We start from the raw sequence: 21,027 nt of genomic DNA, 5'->3' as shown, positions 1-21,027 counted from the left end.
GTAGTTTCCTATGTTCTTATCAGGAAAGAAAAAACCTTGTCAAAGTGGTCTACATAAAATCAAAGGTAAAATGATAAAAAGACGAAGATCAGAAGAACATAAAACTGGGTCACATGGCACGGTAAGCTTGTATAAACAAAAATCTAAAACTAAAAAAAACACCCTAGAATTAATTAAATAAATAATAAACAGATATGCACAGAAGATGCCTGACTTATGATTTCCATAATATAGATGCTAAATGACAGGTTTTTCTGTGTTTGGCTAAAAACACCCATATCGCTGGGTAGTGTTCAGTGCTAGTCCTATTCAGAGTATTGTCATGACTAACTTCATTTCATTAATTTCAGTGGGCCTACTCTGAGTAGAATTTAATTGAATACAACCCTCTGAAATTGTTGAGACATACCTGAAGCTAATTAGACTGAATTGAACATTCTCTAAACAGAATATTCTTGCACTGAAAGTGGCCAGAAACTCTTGGAGAACAATTGTAGAGAGGATTTTAAAACCTAGGGCATTTGGGAACTTTCAATAGGTTTCTACTTTTCAGCTTTTTTATTTTAAATGTCTGGGCCAAATGCTAATTTGACATTTTAAAATACACATTTTGATTTAGCACACAATGCAGAGAGCTTCCAATTAGCCATTGGTTGTGGTTTGTATATGCATTAGATAGTTTATAGCTTCTTGGTAGATAATATAAGGTATCCCTTTAATTTAGTCAAAGTATTTAATAAAGAACAACTTTTGTGTCTTTTGTTGAGAACATATCATTTAAAAAAATTAGTAAGAGATTACATGTAGCAAGATACTATGGCTATAATCCTAAATGGACTTACTGTGGAGTAAATCCCATTGGACATAATGAGACTTACTTCTGAGTAAACATGTATAGAGTTGCACTGTGAAACCTCCCTGAAATTGTGCTTAACAAAGTTGATAGTTTGGCCAGTGCATTACTGGACATTAACAAGAGTTTTGAATTATAGGTGAAAGTTTAATGTGCAAGTTAAGTCTTTCAGACCGAGGTGCTATTTCATGCACAGGTGAAATCTGTATGTTGATTAACAGCTAGGGCTATTACCCATTGTAAACCTCTTCAGTTTAATGGGTATATTGTATGTGGTGTACATAAAGACCAAGCTTGTATTGGTGCCTCCAGAGTGTTCCAACTTTAGATAAAAGGCAAAACCTTTCTGCATATTATTGCTTTGCCTTTCATCTAAAATGTTTCATAGTGTAAGGCAATGGAGGCTGGTCCACTAGGGCTACTGGGACATAGCCCTCCCAATTTTATTTATTATGTGATTTATATCCCGCCCTTGCTCCCAGCAGGAGCCCATGAGAATGTCAAGCAACTTTTTTAAAAAAATCCATCTGAAATGGACGCAATTCTTTCTTGGTCCACACACATTTTACACTTCTCTTGGAACTCAGAGAAGCCCTGCAAACATTTCTGTAAATCTACTGTTCTCTGGCCAATCAGCTTCTTGTTCTCTGGCCAATCAGCTCTCTGTACCATTTAGCCAATCCTAATCCAAAAGTCTAGCTATGGCAAAGAGGTCCCTCCCTTGGTCTACCTGCTTGTCAGTCCCCCTAGGAAGGCTCCTACTCTAATCTGTTAAGATACAGCTGCTATATAGCAAACCAAGGAGAAGTCAGGGAGGGATCTGGACTAATTTAAGAACAGCCCAATTATATCAAAATCATACATTGGTTCTGAGCATGCTCAGAGCTGTGAAAGTAAAATGCTGGACTAGAGCTTGGAAGTAATTCATTACTTTTTTGAGGAATGAGCGGGTAAGTCCTTTACATTTTGATTGTAATAGAACTAGGAGTAATTTTATTACTTTTGAGAAGTAATTGTAATGTTTCCAGCATTACTTTTGGGCATTACTTTGGGGGGGGGGATCAGGGGAAGTCTGCTCCTCTGATTTGTGGATGAAAATCATGGAATTCTGTGCAGTGTCGCTCTTCCCTTGTGCTCTGTGGATGTTTAGGAGGCGATGAGGGAGGAGGTGGAGAGTGAGACAGGGTGGAGTGGAGAAAACAATTGTTTAAAAACATGGACTCTGGTGGAAAAGAATGGAGTGGAGGGAGAAAGGAGCCGGAGGGCAAGAACATGGATAAAGGAGGAGAAGGAGGCAGCAGCAGAATGGAGATAAAGAATGAAAGATGACAACGTGTGTGTGTGTACTGTGTTTGCACTTGGCACACAAAGTGACCTCCACCACCCTCTCTGGCTACTGTGCTGCATTTGCAGTATTTTAACTTTTTTGCATCTCAGGAAAATGCTTGCTTTGGTGAGTGTCCCTTAGTTAGTGGCAGAGCAGGGTCCAGGAGGTGGTTAAGTGAGAGATATTATGCTTGCTGGCTGGGGGGGGGTTGCACTTGGTCTGACATGCAAAGATCTGAGTAGTGGCCTCTGCCTCCCTCCCCACCTCCCTTACCAATGGAGAGACCACCATTGCTATCTTATGGATAAAAATAATTATTCTGTATGTGTGTGTTTATTTTTAATGTTGCTTTAAGCTACTTAGATGTGCAGCAGCCAAGGCCAGTACCTTGTAGGCATTTTTTTAAAAAAATAACTGAAATGTAATTGTAGTGATTACTTTTGAGAAAAAGTAAAGTAATCAGTTACCTTCAGAGCAATTGCAATTGTAACGGTAATTACTACTTTTTGGGGGCCATGTAATTGTAATGGTAATTTATTACTTTTAAAAAGTAATCTTCCAAGCTCTGTGCTGGACATAGTGCGAGTCTCAGCCTTCTCTTTCTATAACAAACACAAGACTTTTTAAATTTTTATTTGCATTTATTTTGGGGAATGGGAGGAGAAACAATTGAGAGAAGAATTGTCAGCTTGCCTCTGTATAAGTGCAACAATTTGTTTTGTTTGTAGGACTGGGGTGGGAAGTGAATGAGTGAGGATTTTAAAAAAAATAGTGTTGTTTTCTCATCAGAGAAGCAACTATGACAGCAGGTACTCTTTCTGAACCGAACTAAGACATTTTTTTCAATTTAATTAGGTACTTACTCTTTTGTCAAACAGCAAAGCTTATGTGTCTGCAGTATCTTTGGAAGGGAGGAGGATGAGGAGAAAACCAGAACAATGTGGCCATGTCCCTGTGACTTGTCAATGGCCACTCTCTGTGACCTCTTAGCAGCCCCACCAGGTGTAATGGGCACCAGCCACCGCTGCTTGAAGACACACTGCAATGTATATCTGCACACTGTGCATGGGTGCAATAAAATGCTGCATTAATTCTATGGTGTAAAATGTCATGTGAGAAGTTAAGGAACAGGCAGTTGATCTGAGATGAAGAATAAAGGAAAATAAGATTTAATTGTGGTTCATTACACTTGGGCCTTTGTTAAAATGGACAGTTTTGATCATTGCTTTCCCTGCTTATTTCTCTGTGGAATTAGTTGCTTGCTTCAGTAGTTGCCCTCTGCAGACTACTGACATTCTGAGTCTGAAATTCATCACAACACTGGAGGCCATTACCACAGATTTGCTGTTGACAGAGTGAAAGTTTTCCTTTAGAATATCAGTGTGATTGCTTGCTTGAGCCGTCAGAGTTTCTGGTGCTAGATAGGAGTGAGGGGATGCTATTCACTATGGCACCGAGGAGTCCATAGTTTTTCAAGCTCCGGTAATGGACCATTTTAGTCTTCTTTAGTTCCATCCTGTTTTCTGGATTGCTCCTATCTGCTTTCTGGTCTATGCGATACTGCCAGAAGTTGTTTTTAAAATGTGATTTTACTTTCTTAGTGAAATTCTTATGTCCAGTAAAGCACATTGCTCTATTGATGGTAGAGGCCTTTTTAACATTCTCTGTGTATATGAGAGGGAGGGAAGGAGGGAGAGTCTCTTATCTTTAAAGTTTAAAGCCTTCCATGTCTTGGCCCATGTTATCTGCTGGATCATCTTCTCCTGTATCACGCCATCCATGCAGTCAGACCTACATCTGAAGCACTTTACCAGCTGCAACTGGAATCTGAAGAAAGGCATGTGATGACTAGGGAGAGAGCCTTTGTGGTGGTAGCCCCTTGTCTGTGAAATGCCCTTCCCATGAAGGCTTGCCTAGTATTCACTTTACTATCAATTTGGTGCCAGGTGAGAACCGCCTTGTTTTTCTAGGCTTTTTAATCTTTCTAATGTTCTTAAAAAAAAAAAAACTTGCTGTGAGGGTTTTTGTTTTGTTTTGGAGTGGAGATTGTTCTATGATGCACTTTTGTTTTAATATTTAATTGTTTTTATTACATTTTTAACTATGTTTCAGGTATAGTGGTTTAATACAGGCTAACAGAGCAATCCTGTTAATGGCTGGGTTTGGGTTAGGATAGTGCACAGGTTTCTCCCCACTGGCATCTACTGGTGGGAAGGCTTCACTATGATGGAGACCCCAGCTTCGCCCTAAGTGAGAGAGCGTAGACATCAGCAGTTCTCCCATAGGCACTAGCTGGTGGGAAGTCCCCAAAAGGGCCATTTCTGGACTGGGTACAAGAGGCTTTGGCTCTTCTGGATCCAAAGCCCTGAGGGGGCCTAGTTATAAGGATTGGGGGGGGACAGAGCTAGTGCACTTATGTGAGCACCCTACTTCTCTTGTGTTGCTTTAAGCCACAAGTGGGGAACCAGCCTTATGTGTCTTCAAGTGTAGACCAAGAACTAACATGGCTACAGAGGAATAATTGAGAGCTTAAAGTGAGTTCCTGATCGTTCTTTTGCTGGAGCAAGCTGATGGGCCCTTGCTCCAACGGCACAAGCTATTTGCATTGACGCTATTGCTAAAACAGAGCTTCCTCCCTCAATTTTAGCCATGGTTTCAATGTAAACTTTTTCATGCTACCAGCTCCTGCAGAAAGCAGGGTTGAACTCACCACCCATCAGCAGGAAAGCACTTTTCCCAAGTGCTGAGCATAGAGCTAGTAAAGTACTTCACCGAGTGGCTGTTGGTTACCTGGGAACTGCTGCACAAAGAACTTTGACACATGGGCTGGACAAACCACCTGTCAATCATCTGATGTCATAATCGGCTAATGCAGGGAACCTGGGCTCCATAGAATTATAGAACAGTAGAGTTGGAAGGGGCCTATAAGGCCACTGAGTCCAATCCCCTGCTCAATGCAGGAATCCAAATTAAAGCACACCCAACAGGTGGCCAGCTGCCTCTTGAATGCCTCCAGTGTTGGAGAGCCCACTACCTCCCTAGGTAATTGGTTCCATTCTCATACCACTGATGTTCAGTCAAAATCTGGCTTCCTGCAACCTGAACCTATTATTCCATGTTTTGCACTCTGGAATGATCAAGAAAAGATCCTGGCCCTCATCTGTTTGGCAAACTTTCAAGTACTTGAAGAGTGCCATCATATATCCCCCGAATTTTCTCTAGGCTAAACATGCCCATTTCTTTCAGTCTCTCCTCATAGGGCTTTGTTCCAGTCCCCTGATCCTCATTGTCCTCTGAACTTGTTCCAGTTTGTCTGCATCCTTCTTAAAGTGTGGTGTCCAGAACTGGACACAGTACTCAAGATGAGGCCAAATAGCGGGGAACTTGTACTTCATGTGATTTGGAAACTATACTTCTGTAATGCAGCCTAAAATAGCATATGCCTTTTTTGCAGCCACATCACCCTGTTGGCTCATATTCAGCTTGTGATCAGCAACAATCCCAAGATCCTTCTCGCATGTCATATTGCTGAGCCAAATATCCTCCATCTTATAACTGTATACATATACATAAAAGGTGAGAGGTCATACTAGAAACAGAGTAGTGAGAGCTGCTAGAGATGCAGCAGGAATCTGTTTAAGCAAAAAAGAAAGCAATAAAATAGCAAGAGTGAATGAACAATGGGACAATTACAATTTTCTTCCCTAATAAGACAGGGCTTAATGGACATGACCAGTTCATGACAAGCACCTCCATGTAAGGTAATTTAAGGCATTATTACATTATTCCATGAAACTGAGCACGTAAACAGAGTGAGAAAACTTGGTCCATGGCAATCTGGAATAAATGACTACTAGTCACTGGACTGACCAGACACCTAGGTATGCCTGTCAGCTAGCAATATCTGAAGGAAATGACCACTGAAAATCTAGAATGACATGGCAGCCCTGGCCAGTACAAGAGATGTACCAACCTGAACCATCATCCTGGGCCTATTTTGGTCATAGGAACATAGGATGCTGCCTTAACACAGGTCAGACTACTGTGTCCGTTAGTCCAGTATTGTGTACTCTGACTGACAGCAGCCTTTCACGCAGAAGTCATATGCATCACCTGCTACCTGATCCTTTTAAATGCATGCACACGGCCTTAGTTTCTGGCTTAAAGGGATTGTTAATCCTGATTTTCCTAGAATATCTGCTGGTTTCCCTTAACTCACACTTTAAAAATCTGATCTAAAATCTCTGACTCATTTTCATTGCCAAGGGTCTGCCTCTTTGTTGCTTTAAGGAGAGACTGCTCTTTCTTTTATAGGTTCTTCTCTGAAAGATTTCCCCAGTGCCTTTTAAAGCTGATGCATCTGCCTATTTCTGCCTTTCTCTTCTTAATCTTTCTTTTGACACAATGCAATTAATATATGCATTGAGAGCTGCAAAGATTTAAATAATTCTTAAAGAACAAAAATATGGCAGATTAACCTCTTGTTGGAGTGTCTTGACTTAAAGTCTCTGCAGTGTCTTAATTCCAAGAAGTTGGTATCTGGAAAGTGACATCAGAAGTCTTATAAAATACTGCCAGATGTGACCCATCAGCTGAACTAATCTGCAACAAACAGGTGTTCTTAGCTATGCACATTTTTGTATAGTATCAATTTGTGATTTCCTTTTTACTGCTTGGGTGATATAAGATATGATTCTGCATCAGTAGACTGATAACAGTAGAAATATGATGGATGGATGGATAGAAGAAAAGAAAGAAAGAAATGCAGTCTGGTAGAAATTGTCTGCACCATTCCTCACACTTAGCAGTCCTTTTGCCATGTTTCATAGAAGTGGAATTGATTAAGCCAGACTGCATGCAGCTGCTAATCTAGTCAATTTCAGTTCCAAGAGAAACAATGAAAACAATCTTGAATGCCTGGAGAAACAGAGTACAGGTTGTTCAGGGATAAATCAATGTTTTGTTTTGTTTTAAAGTTGTTGAACACATGGAGTACTGCTTTGGACAAGAGCATAACCTCGCATTGTTTGTTTTTTAATCAAAAAAGCTGCAGCATAGCATACGCACTATACATTTATAGCACATCTCCCCCCCCCCAAAGAGTCCTTGGAACTGTAGCTTGTTAAGGATACTGAGAATCAGGGTAAACTAGTGTTCCCAGGATTCTTTGGAGGAAGCTGTGTGCTTTAAATGTAAGCTGTATATACAACAAATGCTCATGTAGATAAGTAGATAATGCATCTATCCTTCACCGCAAAAAAGAAAATAAATTTAAAGCTGCCATGGGCAGGGTTCATGTTATTTGCCCTCAGTGATGTCACAGGCACTGTGTTCAACAGGTGCCCAGTGGCAGCTGTACACACATCATGTAATGCTGATCATATAATGGGCACCTAGATAATGATATGGGGTAGTATTCAATCTAGTCCTGCTTAGAATAGACACACTGAAGTTACTAGACATGACTAAGGTTCATTAATTTCAGTGAACATAGGAAACTGCCTTTTACTGAGTCAGACCAATGGTCCATCTAGCTCAGTATTGTCTACACTGACTGGTAGCAGCTCTCCAGGGTTTTAGGCAGGGTTCTCTCTCAGCCTTTCCTGGAGATGCTAGGGATTGAACCTGGGACCTTCTGTATGCAAGGCAGATGCTCTACCACTGACCTATGTCCCTTCCTCTTACTGGTTCCACTCTGGGTTTTTCTGTGTAGTGTTTGAAACCAGTGTGGGCCCAGTGTCATGTAGTGGCTAGAATGGAAAATCAGCTTAATCCCTACTCAGCTGTGAAGTTCACTCAGTGATCTTGAGCCAGCCATTATCTCTCAGCCTAACCTACGTTGCAGGGATGTGGTGAGGATAAAGGTGAGGGTGGGAAGAACTATGTAGATCATCCTGAGTTCCTTGGAGGAAGAGCAAAATATAAATTTAATAAATAAATGCAAAAATACTTTAGAAAGTCATGATTGTTATACAGCTTCATAAGTTTTATTAGAGTTCATTTGTAGAGTTAGTCACAGAATTTAAAAGAAGAGACTTTTTAATATTTCAGAGCAATGCTAGTGTCATATTCTGGATTTTAATAAACTGCCCCCCAAATAGGGAAAGCATTCCACTGTGCCTGGGAATTTTTATGCCGCTCAAAACTAACACAGAACAATGATAACACAAATATATGCTTAAAAACCTCTATCTTGTTGATGCTTAACAGGGACATGCTGAAAACAAGCCATACCATATTGGTCTCAGGATAGATGATATTTATTAGGCTCCGGTGTCACCTTTGCCCACCCCATACTGCTATAGAACACAATGAGGGAGAGGTTTGGTGCTGGAATTGTTTTAGATAGCAAGACTAATTGAATCAATTATTGTAGGAGATAATTCCACAGGGTTTTTTGTGTGTATTTGAAACAAATTCAATTTTTTCATGTGCAATCTCAATAAATAAACTTGATGACACTCCATTTTATATAATAGGTGGGTGTATTTTTTTTTTTAAAAAAACCCAAATGCTGTTTTATTCCTTTTCAGGTGCCTTTTTTGCTCAAGAATTCCCAATAAACCAAAACAGTGTTATTCATCTAAAGTGGTCCCTTGCTGAAGTCTATAAAGAAGGTAGATCTGAATTTACACAAAAACTTCATAAGCTCATTGAAAAAATCTGGATGAGGGAGGAGATCCTGGAACACTTTAGGGATGCCATAAGTATCACCTTTTTAAACAAGGGTGATAGAACAGATTGTGGGAACCAGGGTTGTAGAGTCGGTCTGTCAAACCTTACTCCGACTCCTCTATTTTTCTGTCCAACTCTGACTCCAACTCCTTCATAAATGGCAAATGTATATTGATTTATGTTAAAATATTAATATTAAAATATTAATTTTGTTTTGGGGGAAAAAAAATAAAGTGGTCCCTTGAGATGTATGTAATACCTCGCCTTTCCACCAATTGATAAAGGAGAAGTAAAGAGAGAGAGAGAGAGAGAACATGTTCTTATGCTTTGATGGAACTGTGCATTTGTAATTTGATGGAATTATGTATGGATTTTATACTTATAAATTGCTTAGAAGCTATTTTGGCATGTAAGCGGTGTACACATTAATAAAAAATAATAATAAATAATGAAAAGGAGAGGGCAGCTGCAGCAGTAGTAGTTATTATGGACTTGGCCTATCCCACACAAAGCCTTTCATTCTTTGGCAATACTCACTGCTTACCAGATACTTAAAGAGACAACTAAACCAACCTCAACAGTCTCCCTCCAAAAAAAAGGAACAGCAGGTAAGTTCATACAAAATGCTGTAATGGAAGAGACAGCTGAGAAGACGATATAAACCTCTCCAAATTATAACAACCTTGCAACTGTAGCAAGTAACAAACAACTTCCATTTTCTCGGAAAGCAAGAGATGATAGCCCACCTCATTACTGCTGTCAGAGCCCTGTGGAGAACTCTTGGCAGGACTGGTCTGAGGAGGAGGAGGGGGAGGAATGGGATCCAGAGGAGAGGTCCTATGACCTGGAAGCTGTGGGCAAGGACATTGAGGTGTCTGCTGATACAGATGTTGGGACTGAGCCATGCCACCCTCAGTGGCTGACCTGCTGCCGAGCAACCCTCTTGTGGCTGGCCCACCCTCAACGTAGGAAGGAATGTCAAAGGTGGAGCCAGAGGAAGATCTGGCAGGGTTATCCCTGCCTCCATTACCATGGACGTGCCATCAGTTGCACAGGGACAAACAAACTGAGCCCATTAGCCAGCCTACCTAAGGATCTGTCCATACCTTGCCCAGTCCCGAGCTCAGAGAAAAGCCCCATACAAGTAGTTGTGCCTGCCTGATCCTTTATTAAGAGGATTCAGGGGGTGTGTGAAGTGTTGCAGCACAGTGATGTTAGACCTTGTAATGTGCATCCTGACTAATGCTCAAATCGTGTGCTACCCTGTGGATTGAAGTCATTGGCAATAACTGAGCCAAGAGTCCCACGTCTGATTCTGTTGGTGGGAGCCAGGACAGCAGCCTTAACTTCCCTCATTTCCTCTATTTCTTTTCTCCCACAGGTGCCCAGATGTAAATTTGATGAGGACAAGATATAGCCTCCCCCTCCTGCAAAAAATAAGTTGCTTGGTGGGGTTTTTTTAATAACACCATCTGTCACTGTAGCACATGCCAAACTGCAATATTTATTTTGTCACTTAAGGGAATAGTATGATATTTAGGATTATAAATAACATTTTTCATTGCTGTGCTCATGCCCTTAGTTTTATAGATGGTGCCTGAACTCCAGAAACCAGCACTTCATTTCTGTCATTCAAGATCCCTAGCAATTCTGTTTAGATAATTAAGAATAATACATCTTCTACATTTTATTGTTACTGTTCATACATTTCAATAAAAATATTTTTTAAAGAATATTTATATAGAAATATTTGTATCAAAATCTTATCGGATATCCCAGAGATAATCTTTCAGATATCCCAGTCGCCGACAGTCCCTCAGTTCTGCAGAGTTGGGTGTCCTGTTAAGCCTGTGACTAACTACTACCTTCATCAGGTATGGGGCCCTTTCATTTAGACGCAGTGCCACAGTGTGTTCTTCTATGGCACTACCCTTGAAAACCTTGTGGTGTCTCAGCGGCAGCTGGTGAGTCCATGTCAGTGAGGCAGTGGGACCTGCTCCAGGTTCAGTGCCTTGAACAGCTCTTTGAAAGAAAAACACAGAGCAGATTCCTCTGCCCCATTGACAGAGAGATACCAACTACCACTGGGTGCCATGCTGAATGTAGCAGCTTGACTCCTTGTGGTGGAGATAAGCAAGCAAGCTACTTCTTCTATTTCATCTGTTGCTTATATCCCCTTTTTCCATTCCAAGGGAAGCCTAAAGCAACTACAAAAAAAAAAAAAAACTCAGTTAACACAAAATATCAGAATAATCAAAGTAGCATATATCAAAATGTAAAACAAATTGAAGCCATATTCATGTAAAAAAATACAATAAATCTATTAAATCCATAAGAATTAATTCAGTTTCAAGATCCTCCTTCTGGTCTTGATATTCCTACCCATGATGATCCCATGCCACTGGGAAATGCATTTGAATATTCTTCCAACTAGACACTTTACATTTCTCTAACTTCGTATGCATGCTGGATGAGGCAGATAAACCTGAGGGGGGGCTCATTAGGAAATTCTAGATCAGGGGTAGCTAACATGGGGCACTCCAGGTGTTATTGATTCCAACTCCTATCAGCCCCAGCCAGCATGGCCAGTGGTCAGGGATGATGACAGTTAGAGTCCATAACATCTGAAGGGCATGGTAATAGCCTCTGCTGCTCTAGATGACCCTTTTGCTTGTCCCAGTTTGCTAGCTGGTAAGTCCCCACCTTGCCAAAGAGTGATGCAAAATAAAGTCACAACAACATCCAAACAGAACTTTAGGACAAAACGAAAACCCATCAGCAGAAATGTGAAGGTATCAACTAATTACATGTCCTATACTGAAAGTGAATTGCATTTATGTCAGTATGTTTCCACTGGCATCTTGTGGCAGCCAAAGCATTCAAGAAATCTCTTTGTTATTGTTAGTAAGCAGAAATGCCTCTGTTGATATGGCCAATGATTCAGGTCTTTATTAAGGAACCTTTTCTGCACATCAGCCAGAGCAGGGCCTTTTTGATTGTGGTTTTGACTCTCCAGAATACTCTTTCTAAGCAAGACTTACAGGGTTACATTCTAACATAAAGCTAAATCTTGGTTTTTGCAAATAGCCTTTGGACTGGATTGAATCTGGGATTTCTATTCCTGTGTTTGGATGTTATTTTCTGTTTTGTCTGGCTGCGATGGATAATATTGTTCCTATTAATGTTCTGGATTTCTCCCTGATGGTTGGGTTGTTGTTTTGTTTGGTGTTTTTTTCAATTGTTGTTACACATTTAATGATATGTTGCAGGGTTGCCTCTTGGGTTGTTTCACAAGATAAGGCAGGGCATGCATTCTTAAACTAGAATAATGGATAGATGGATAGATAGAATGGTGCATTAAAAACATATAGTTCAAATTATCTTCTGTACCTTTGCACACAGATCTGGGTCAATCAGTTAAAGATGCTCCAGTCCTTAATGAAATTCACATTTTTAACATTGGATAAATAGAGTGGTATTGTAATGTTAGCTATTAAGGCTAAATCATACTTCGTTGTTGTTGTTATGTGCCTTCAAGTCGACTACGACTTACGGCGATCCTATGAATCAGTGACCTCCAATAGCATCTGTCATAAACTACTGTGTTCAGATCTTGTAAATTCAGGTCTGTGGCTTCCTTTATGGAATCAATCCATCTCTTGTTTGGTCTTCCTCTTTTTCTACTCCCTTCTGTTCTTCCCAGTATTATTGTCTTTTCTAGTGAATCATGTCTTCTCATGATGTATCCAGAGTATGATAACCTCAGTTTCATCATTTTAGCTTCTAATGATAGTTCTGGTTTAATTTGTTCTAACACCTAATTATTTGTCTTTTTCGCAGTCCCTTTTTTAAATAGTAATTTGTAAAGAGGTATTATTGATGCTGAAAAAAATGATTTATGGAAAAGCCATTTTTTTCTGTTGGACTATTTTGGGGCCCAAATTGGTTATTTGGGGGGAATTTAATTGAGCTAATTTTGTTTTTTTTTTGTTATGTGCCTTCAAGCTGACTACGACTTATGGCGACCTCCAACAGCATCTGTCGTGAACCACCATGTTCAGGTCTTGTACGTTCATGTCTGTTGCTTCCTTTATGGAATCAATCCATCTCTTGTTTGGTCTTCCTCTTTTTCTACTCCCTTCTGTTCTTCCCAGCATTATTGTCTTTTCTAGTGAATCATGTCTAATTTAGTGTACTGTAAATATTTTACCCATTTAATTTTCCTACAGTGCTAAAACATGGTTTTTACCTCTTTCATTTCTCGTTCTTTCATTAACTTCCTCCCTTTTTGGTTGAGCAAATCAAGACAAAGTTTTGAGTGTTATAAATTAGAATAGAATGACTGTTGGATTTTTTTTTAACCTCCCCAATGTATATTATACTTCAATTTTGTTCACAAATTGAAGATATTGTAGCTCGTAACTATTATACTTTAATAGATTCTCAGTTGTTGTCATAAAACATCTTTCTCGAAAAGCCATTTATACAAAACAGCCAACAATGGTGATAAAAATAATCCTGTATGATTCCATTCCTCATCCCTGATGGGCTTTGAAAATTGATTTCACAAGGAAGCAGCCAACACTATGAACACTATAGCATGAGTTTGCTTGCCTTTGGACTTTTTTTAAATATATATTCTTCTCCCGCTGAAGAGGTTTTTCACCGTCATAATGCAGCATTGGTGGGAACATGAAGTCTAGTAAATGGATTTCCAATTACTGTATTAGGTTGCTAACAGAATGGGATAGATTTTAAATCATTTATAACAATCATTCAAATATTCTACTGTCAGCTTTCTTTCTCTTTTCTGGCTGCACTGTTAACCTGGATAGTTGCTCAAGTCCTTTAAAGCAGTAGCTGGCTATCAAATTGTTTTTCTGATGGATACTGGATCATGGGTGTGTTGTTGGTGATTATGCATAACCCCTTATGATCCCAGGTGGCCACTCACTATTGACTGAAAGTTTGGGAAGCTCTTACAAGTTGTGAGGACAGTACTCCTCTTGTTATACTCAGGCACAGTAAATTACCTGTATACTCATCCCTCAAGGAGACAGATGCTCCACCCTCCCTCTAATAACCTCTTGGCCTAGGAGAAGCCATGCTGCAGGCCTGCATTAAGAGCTCTGTCAGGGGACTGTGAAAACTCCTCTCAAGATACCTCTGTGGATTCTGAATTATATATTCAAAGTTCAGCAGCCAACAGAATACAGGCTCTTCTTTAATCTTGACTCTGATGCTGGTTGTCAGCTCTTTCAGAGCAAGAATCCATCACAAGCTAGCCACACTGCAGCTGCAGAAGGAAAGGAGTATGGGATTGAGCCCATTCCTCTGACATGAGGATGTATACTATGCTTTATATTTTATTTAGCAAGATTTATGCCACTCAATAAAAATAAAAATCTAAGTGATTTATTTAAAATATGAAATACGCACAAGACAATACTAAGAAAATCAGCAAAATTTAGAAACAAGTAGACATAAAACAATATCAAAATATGTTTCCAATTTTGACTGACTAAACTGGGACATCATCATTCTGTATATTTCTCATTCTTGCTTTTTGATGCTGGCGTAAATATGTTCTTATCATCCGGTCTGCTTCGGTATTCTAAATTTCTCCCTTTACAAAACTTCATTTTTTAGAAAATAGCATTTGGGACTTTGTAACACATTTTCCTGTAATGCACTTTGCCCATAAGAATAAAGTGCATGTTTTCTTGCACTTTGCCCATAAGAGTCCTGTCAAAGAGGACATCTTTTTTTCAGTCATTATTGCTTTGCCAATCCCTTCTGTTTTTTCTTGTTGGAGGAACACATGCTAATATGATTTATGGATTTTTATGTATTATCCATTCTTCAAGGATATGAGGTTAATGTTCACTGAATTAGTTGATTTTTCCCTATGAGAGAGGTGGGCAGTACTGAGAGATAGCTATTGTCCCATGCTACCCAGAGAATTTCCTATCTGAACATGGATTTGATCGGGGTTTCTGACATCCAAACTCAACACTCTAGCCAGTACTCTGCTTTAGATCTCCATTAAGAAGCAAACTAGACTATACATGAAAATATATTTTAGAAAGCTCCAGTATTTTTTTTTTAATGAAAAGCATTTAATTAGAATAGTGGTGGAGAGAGGAGGTACTTAATCCTTTCCTGGTTTGCCTGTTTTCAGGTCTAAGCTGATTTTCCTCCCTGTGGCGTTCCAGGTGTTTGTTTACTGTTGTACATATATATCTGGAAGTCCAGGAGGGAAAATACTGCTTGGAGAGGGATCATTTAAGTGGGGAAATGGCATGTGAGGAACGGATTAAGCACTCATTCCCTTTTGCTTGGGCTCCACTCAGAAATTATTTATTTATTTATTTATTTATTACATTTATATACCGCCCCATAGCCGAAGCTCTCCAGGCAGTTTACAACAATAAAAACAAATACACAAATTTTAAAATGCAATTAAAAACAATTTAAAAACACATGCTAAAATGCCTGGGAGAAGAGGAAAGTCTTGACCTGGCGCTGAAAAGATAACAGTGTTGGTGCTAGGCGCACCTTGTCAGACAGATCATTCCATAATTTGGGGGCCACCACTGAGAAGGCCCTCTGAGGTTGCTTTTCATTGAAAACTATTATAGAACCTTCATTGCCTGCATTTGTGTATAATTCTTAGGTTTTTTCACCAGTGAAAGACCAAGAGGAATGTGAGAAATCCAAGCATACTGTGCTTAGGGATAATCTTTTCTGCTCTCAGCCCCACCCCACATTCTAATGGCAGACAAGCATATTGTTAACTGACTTTTTTGCCCATTAAATAACCTCTGAGGATATGGATAATTCTTTTAAAAGTAGCACAGTAGCTACCACCTGAATGATGCTACAGTAATATGAGCAGTAGTAATCTGAGAGCAACAGGGAATGGCATGAAATGAATCAATATGATCTGAGGACAGAGATCTTTTGCATCATAATAGAACTAGTACAATAATAATGCCACAATAAAATACTTGACTTAATTTGGTCAGTTCTCTGTAATAAAAAGGATTATAGACAATGGGGAATCTGGTGGCTTTTGAAACCACGTATTCTGAAACACTGGTGGGTGCATTAAGAACACATCATTTCTATCAAGCATAAACTGGATTACAAGATGGAAGCAGAAAGGAGAACTGGCCCCTATCTCAAGCAAAACAAAATCCATCATTTCCAGAAGTGGTCACTGATAAGTGTCTTTGCATGTGCATGAAGCCTACGTATGTATGTACTAGAACCTACTGCAAAATAAGGATTAAACATAATTTGTTGCTTTGCTTCTAATACATACTGTCTACACAAGTGTAGTTTAGCCTCATGAGAAGTGTGGAGATGGGAGGGTAGAGGGGAACAGTATGTATCATTCAATCACCTGGAGCTACAGTGTGGACTTGTGCATCACTCAAACGAGAGAGATTCTGTCTCAGTGTTGTGTCAAACATTTAAAGGCAAGGAAAGAAAGGAGGAGCTCTGAATTTGCAACAGAGTTTGGAGAGAAACGGCTGAAAGTGGTTCTTCCTAAGAATTGCCCTGAAGGTGAATTCGGTTTGAAATATGTTGGACTTAATATCTGTAACTGTATTCCGTGCATCTTTCTCCCTCCCATCCATTTGGCACTTCCTGACTTTCCCTTTCAACATCTACAAGGAGCCAGTGGTTATGTACTGGGTGAGCAGAAAACAATCCATTTCAACCAGAGGTAGAACTGTCCTCTGTGCCAACACCTAATTAACCACTGTGCCCTGGAGTGTAGATATGCTTAGGAAAGTGATAAAGTGCACAGAATAATTTGCCTCAGTTATATGCATAGACAAGTATAAATGTAAATCTACCACTGAAAATATAAAATAAAAGCCTATCCACATACTTGGGGGTCAATATGTATAACAGTTTTGCTCTGAATAATAAAATAACTTTGCAGCTTCCCTGTGGCTGATTTAGTGATGCAGTACCAAACCAAAAGCAGGGAAAATGTACAATGAGAAAAGAGAGATCAAACAGAATGTGAACTCAAGTCATTTTTCTTTACTCTGTCATCCATACTAATCCTGGCGATTGGTATAGTTCCCAATCTGATTTGCAAGTGTCAGACATGCTGATTCACCATCCCTGATGGTCAAAAAGCTCATGTCAGGGAGCACGCTAGACATACTGGCAGCCCCACAAGAGCAGAGGGGCCAGGGTAGCAGAAAGATCTGGTGAATGTCTTCCTTTAAGTATTAGCAGAAAAATTGAAGGTCATATCTGCAAGTCTAGGATGCATTTTCCTCTGGAAATGGACAATGTTCAAATGTTTACTGATTATACCATAGCAAATAGTTAAGCAATTAGAACTGTTCAAAGTTGACAGGGCATCAGGTCCTGAAGAATTACATCTCAAGAAATGATGAGTTGGATGAGAGAAACTGAAATCTGTTCGCAGAAAATTTCCAACCATTCTCCAAGTACAAGGTTGCTCAGAAGAGCTGGGGGGAGAAGTGGCATGGCTGGGGAAGAAATACCATAAATGGTATTTTATGTTACTTATGTTACATTAAATGCAATATAAAATGTTCTGTTACTGGTTACTTAGAGATAAAATCCGGTAAATTCTAGACCTTGCATGCCTGCCTAATCAACTGTTGGCAGGAGTTCAGAAATAATTGATTGTGATTTATCATAAGTTCATCTGATTGGAATGATGATTGACATAATAGGGTTCTCTCCCATTCTCTTTTGATAGATTCCTAATGCACAGTGGATGTGTTTGCCTTTGTAGGAGACTCATCCATCTTCACAATGCTCCCCCTTTCTCATGCTTTTGTTTCAGTTCTCACTTCTTGACCCCAGTCATCATCACTTCTGGAGTGTAGGAAGCAGTGTTTCTTTTTTATTTTTATTTTTAAGAAAGCTTGAATGTTGGCTAGTGTTCCAAATGTACATGAAGCCAGTAAGCAAAAGCATCATGTTCATAATACCCAGCTCCACTCCATCTTTCATTATCGGGAAACAGTGCTTATGATTCTGAAGCAATGCTTGGAAGCAGGGCTTAATTGGATGAAGGGCAACAGACCAAGGCTGAATCTAGACAAGGCAGAAGTAATGCTGAAGAGTGGACTGGATGTTCTTGGGAATAGAAGTCAGCGAGAAGATGAGTGCTTCTCCTGTGGTCCATGGCCAGTCACCATGGTTTTCATCCTCTGCCTTTAAACTGGTGAGGTAGAGTGGAGTATGCTGTTCCTTGGACCAACAGGAAGGTGCCTGTGTTTTCCTGGGTCTGGTTCAATGGGCTTAATGTTCTTCCTAGTCTGGAGTTCAGTAGGCCCCTTATCAACAACACTGGGTTCTGAACCAGGAATCTGGTCCATCTGCTCAGGCAAAGACACTATAATCTCTGATTTGGTATTCTGGCCACTGCTGAACTCTGGGGTCATGATACATGCTATTTTTAGTTATGATGAATCATTCAAGGAGAATGCAAGATGTACTTTAATAATAATAATAATAATAATAATAATAATAATAATAATAATAATAATAATAATAATAATATTTAATTCAATGAATGCCTAGTGCTTCCCTGTTGTATGGCTATTGTGTGGGCACACTCCTGTGTCTTAAAACAACACACTTCAAAATACATTTACCATAAGCACAAATCATCGCTCGCAGCTATTTTTCTTACCTCGGACACAGTGGCATCACAGAAGTCTCTCAAGCCCTTCTAAGTAACATTGTCTTGCGCAGTTCACAACATACTTGTGAACTGGAGCGTAGATCTCTAGTAAGTGAATTCATGAGGTGTGGGCAAAAAGGCCTCTCACCACCTTACTGATAGGTGTCCTCTGCAAAAGTTCTGCGGCTGCTCTTATTAGATGGGGGTGGCCCTACAGTGAGATATGTTATTTCACAGCAAATGACTTTGAAGGGGAGGAGTGAAAGGTGCATGGGGGTTGGATTGCTCAGCTTGATATCTAAGAGTGCTGTTTTATCCCCTTTGGGCTTCTCTTCCTCATACAGTAAAGAGCCTGCGATAGTAGACACAGCTGCAGTAAATCTCTCTTAACTACCGCTGGAAGATTGTCCTTGTGATGCCCTGTAGTGACAAGAGGTTATTTCATGGCACAGGGATATTTTATTTCAGGCAAAATAACAATGTCTTTCCCCCCTTATTGGGCTGTTAAGAAAGCCCTCAGGAAACCCACACACCAAAAATACTGAACTGCTTGATAAAGGAGGTGATAGAAAGAAGAAACGAAGTCAGTAACTTTAGTTGATTCTACATCATGAATGAAAACAATGGTATTTTTGTACTTACAAACAAATCATTATTTCAGTATAGGTGAGTCAATATTCCCAAGAGTGAGAATGGTGATTATCTCTTTATGGCACATCTGGTAGTCATTGGCCAATAGTGAGCATGTACATACACTTAGGCTGCAATCCAGTACACACTTACCTGAGAGTAAATCTCATTGAACCCAAAGGAGCTTTCTTCTAAGTTGACACGTATTGGATTGCAACATTACTCAATGTTTGTTTGCTAGGTAAAAAATGAGGTGCCGGTACTTATACCTTGATAAAAGTGTTGCGGGTGCCAGCATCCAATGGTTGCCATGGGCAGCCAAAGAAGAGATGGCAGTACTCTGTACCTGTGAATACCATCACACACACAAAAAACACCCTTCTCTAATTATTGTGAACAGCAATCCCTGTGTTGGTTCTGCCTAACCTTTCATCATGCACTGCCCTCATATTTCCTAATCACAGTCTTCCTAGTCACAAGGACTAGAACAGCCTTTTTCAACCAGTGTGCCTCCAGATGTTGTTGGACCACAACTCCCACCAGCCTCAGCCAGCATTGCCAATCGTCAGGAAAGATGGGAGTTGTGGTCCAACATCTGGAGGCACACTGGTTGGGAAAGGCTGGACTAGAAGCTTACTCTTTTTTTCCTTTAAAGTGAAAGCTAAGTTTTGCAGTCAGGAATGGTTGGGAAACTGGCTATATTTGCACTGCAATGTAAGTTTAAGGCTACATGTGGGCTGGGTTGAGAAGAGGCTCCTTGTGCAAGAACCTCCAATCAATGCAATTTGAATGCAGTGAATTAATTTGCTACTGAAATTAGTGGCATGTGAAATATGAAAAGTGATGAGGTAGGATAACCTCATTGAAATTATCTGCATAAAAGAATCCATCTTGTCAGGTCAGGAAGTTAACTGTGGTGAAGAGTATCTTGAAAAATGACAGGGCACTCCATCTTCATGTATGCCATCCTTTGTACTGGCTTTCACGCACACCTTTCTGTATTCCACGGGTTGTTGGCATTATAAAGCAGTAGTTGAAAACTATAGCGCTCACAAGAGAATGTCAAGATCTCTTCTGAATAGCAACCAGGCTAACGACAGGAAATCTAATTTTTTATGTTCTACATAAACAGCAATTAGAAAGATGCTCGTTGCTGTGGATGCAAGGCCTAGAAAAAACATTGCTCAATGCTTAGAAAGGTGTTGATGGATGGATGGATGGATGGATGGACGGACAGAACTTATACAGGATCAGTTCTAAAATCATACTGCACCAGTGCAGAATATTGGTACAGGATGCAAGATTATTGGTATGGAATGCAAGAAATGAGCATCTTGAAAATCCCAGCAGCCATTTAAAAAAAAGACCTGAAATATATAGCCTTAAGGTTGTTGATGTTCAGTTAAATGTCAGAAGGGAAGTGCTTAACAGGATATTTTCATGTGATCATCATCCGGGCATGGGTTAATTTATATGTTAGGCAGGAATTCAGTACTTTCTAGTGCAAAATTTTAATCTGGTGCATAATTTTAAGTTTTTTTAAAGAGTGCCCATAGTCCTCCTCTTAAGTAATAAATCAGTGAACAGATATCATATTGACATTTGTTACAACACTCGTAAAACAGTATGTGGATTATTAACTGGATAGACAGTGACTATACGTGGTTTAGAAGAGTATAAAGCAATGAATGTTGTAGCAATTTAAATAAACTAGGCTTAGGGATGCTTTTGTGCAAAAGAAGGTTTGGTTTGATCCAGCCTGTTTTAAAAGGGTCCCTAGATAATCTGGACCACTGGTTAATCCTTGCTTCTTGGTGGCGATGCCACCTTCTTTTAGATACTTTCAGATTG

General features: G+C 39.7%; 1 protein-coding gene and 1 long non-coding RNA gene across 9 annotated transcripts in view; both read left to right on the top strand.

Moving 5' to 3' along the window:
* Positions 1–21,027, top strand: part of DPP6 (dipeptidyl peptidase like 6) — a 717,188-nt gene that overhangs the window by 363,520 nt on the left and 332,641 nt on the right. The window lies entirely within an intron of this gene.
* Positions 1,579–10,588, top strand: LOC133365364 (uncharacterized). The gene is made up of 4 exons (XR_009758183.1): positions 1,579–1,803; positions 3,966–4,126; positions 8,714–8,797; positions 10,237–10,588. It is a non-coding gene; the product is annotated as an uncharacterized LOC133365364 (long non-coding RNA).

This window comes from Rhineura floridana, chromosome 10 (assembly GCF_030035675.1).
Source record: "Rhineura floridana isolate rRhiFlo1 chromosome 10, rRhiFlo1.hap2, whole genome shotgun sequence".
In the NCBI taxonomy this organism is placed as follows: Eukaryota; Metazoa; Chordata; class Lepidosauria; order Squamata; family Rhineuridae; genus Rhineura; species Rhineura floridana.
Note: the sequence above shows the minus strand (reverse complement) of the source record. Positions and strands in the feature narration are given on the sequence as shown.